The sequence below is a fragment of the Miniopterus schreibersii genome, assembly GCF_964146895.1.
Source record: "Miniopterus schreibersii genome assembly, chromosome: 2".
NCBI classification, from domain to species: Eukaryota; Metazoa; Chordata; class Mammalia; order Chiroptera; family Miniopteridae; genus Miniopterus; species Miniopterus schreibersii.
Window position 1 is genome coordinate 150402294 of NC_138102.1, and position 2956 is coordinate 150405249.

Genomic DNA, 2956 nt, shown 5'->3' on the forward strand with positions numbered 1-2956 from the left:
TGAAGTTCATGTCAGGTAACATTTGGACACACAGAAAGTACTCCTCATTCACCCTTTGGTTCGGTAAGTATTTACTGAGTCTCTATTTTGTGTCATTGTACCATGGTAGACATTGGGCACAAAGTAGTGAACAAGACACCTGGTCCATGCCTTGTTGGAGGTTACGGTCAGGTGAGTGAAATCTTCAGCCAAACAGGAAAGGAAAAACCAGAATACATTAAAAAATAGATTTGATAAAGAGCAAGGATTATGACCACGATCTAAGTCAAGGTAAGTTTGAACAGGAGGCTTAAACTGTTATGACGATAGAGAAATTCTGAAAAGGACATGGAAATCTTCAGGTATGGAGATGGCAAATACAGTGTCTCAGAAACGTAGATATCAAAGTATTCTTTGACTTGAATTTGGAAGCCAAGCTATTCTGCGGAATCCTTATCAGGTTAAAAGAAGTATAAAAAAACCTGATTGTTTTTAGAAGTTTTTTTTTTTAGAACATGTGTATAGCACATGACACTATTAATATTTTAATTTTATATATTCACTAAATAGTTCTTTAAAACAAATCTCAAATACATACTTCCAAAATCTTAATGATATAAAAAGACTTTGCAGACAATTTGACAGTTGGTCTGGTGCTCAGACACTGATGTGTGAGATGAAGAGAGGACAGGCTGGAGTCAGAGGTACTATTTGGGAAGAAAACGCAATAGTTTTGACAAATCTTTTAAGCTTGAGTTAATAGTTTTCTTTGATTTATGTTTTACAAGTATATAATTTCTATCTTTATATTTTAATATTAAATAACCAAAATATGTAAGCATTTCAAAAATTTTACTAAAGTTCCATGTTCTTTTAAAAATTCTAACTAATCTTTTTAATAGAATGCTTCTGATAGGTAATTTTCTATAATTTACAATGTATGAGATACTAGTAACAGTGACTTTTGGTGCCTGTCAGTAATATTCTGAGGAAAACCCAGCATTGCCCTTCTTCCTTCTCTCGCTCCCTCCTTCTTTCAAATATTTTTTCTAATGACTTATAACCCATAGAATAAAATAAATGTCCACAAGTCCATACTGACGTAAATAAATAATGGAAGAGATGCGTCGGAACAGGAGTCCTGTTGGGAAGGAGAAAAGGAGTATAAACAGCTGTTGGGTGGGCAACCACCAGTTGCTGCTGCAGAGGGTAACCAGGAGGAGCCTAGAACTTCCAGCTTGGCTGACTGGGCAGTGGTGGCACCACTGAGATAGAGGACTCAAGGGGAAAAAAGAAAATGAAAAAGGGCAATATATATCTCCATTTCACGATATTTCAATTTATGCACATAAGGATGTGTTCAACATGGTAGTTGAAGTACCACGCTGGTCTAATGGAAAAATGGAGATTGCAACAAAAGACCCTTTAAACCCAATTAAACAAGATGTGAAAAAGGGAAAACTCCCTTACGTTGCAAATTTGTTCCCTTATAAAGGATATATCTGGAACTATGGTGCCATTCCTCAGACTTGGGAAGACCCAGGACACAATGACAAACACACTGGCTGTTGTGGCGACAATGACCCAATTGATGTCTGTGAAATTGGAAGCAAGGTATGTGCAAGAGGTGAAATAATCAAGGTGAAAGTTCTGGCCATATTGGCTATGATTGATGAAGGGGAAACCGACTGGAAAGTGATTGCCATCAATGTGGACGATCCTGATGCAGCCTATTATAATGGTATTAATGATGTCAAGTGGCTGAAACCTGGCTACCTAGAAGCAACTGTGGACTGGTTTAGAAGGTACAAGGTTCCTGATGGAAAACCAGAGAACCAGTTTTCTTTTGATGCCAAATATAAAGATAAGGACTTTGCAGTCAATATTATCAAAAGCACTCGTGACTATTGGAGAGCATTAGTGACAAAGAAAATCGACGGAAAAGAAATCAGTTGCTTGAATACCACCGTGTCTGAGAGCTCCTTCAAGTGTGATCCTGATGCTGCCAAAGCCATTGTGAATGCTTTACCACAGCCACATGAATCTGCCTGCACAATACCAGCAGATGTAGATAAATGGTTCCATCACCAGAAAAACTAAGGAAATTTCTCTGGAATACAAGCTGATATTGCTGCATCCTACTCATCTGGAAGTATTAGATGCAAAAGTAGTGGCTTTTCAAAGCTTTAAATTTATAGGATGAATCTAACTAACAAAGCAAATTCTGCTGTGACCAATCCAATATATTTAGTGTGTTATCCATATAAAAGCATTTTTCATGTCTTAGCTAAGATAACCTTTAGTACATGTTTAAATATCAAAGCAGTTATTAGAATTTGGAAACATTTGTGGATAAACGTGCAAGATATTGGGTGTATATGTTTACTATATGTTAGGAAATAAAATTATTTTGCTGAAAATAAATAAATAAATAAATAAATAAATAAAGGAAGAAATAAATAAATTGGAAAAGACAGCTATTCCTTAAGTAGAATTCCAATGAATAAAATAGAAGGATTGATGGAAATAGAAAACCAATATGAGCCACAGATCCCAGTAATAATTATTGTAGGCAAAAATGACAAGACAAAACAAAAACAAAAAACAAAAAAAATCATTGACAGATGCTAAAATTAGTGAATGAAAGTATAAGAAGATGATCATACTGTAAACACACCTTCCCACAAGATATTTTTTAATTACAAAGACAAATAATAATTTTGAAGAAATCTAGCAGACACCCTCTCAATGGCACACCATCAAAGTTGACATCACTGGTGCTATGAACTGAATTTTGTTCCACCCAGATTCACACATTGAGCCCTAACCCCAAAGTGACTGTATTTAAAGATAGGGTCTTTACTAAAGTAATTAAGATTACTTTAGTAAGGGTAGGGTCTTGATCTGATAGAATTAGTGTCCTCATAAGAAGAGACTACAGGGTTTACTGTCTCCCATGTGAGGACACAGAAGGCAA

At 35.6% G+C, this 2956-nt stretch overlaps 1 pseudogene across 1 annotated transcript; it reads left to right on the forward strand.

The window, feature by feature from the left end:
• The first annotated feature begins 1279 nt into the window (after positions 1 to 1279).
• LOC308553381 (inorganic pyrophosphatase pseudogene) lies at positions 1280 to 2244 on the forward strand (annotated as a pseudogene). The gene has a single exon. The product of its transcript is annotated as an inorganic pyrophosphatase pseudogene (transcript).
• Positions 2245 to 2956: the final 712 nt, after the last annotated feature.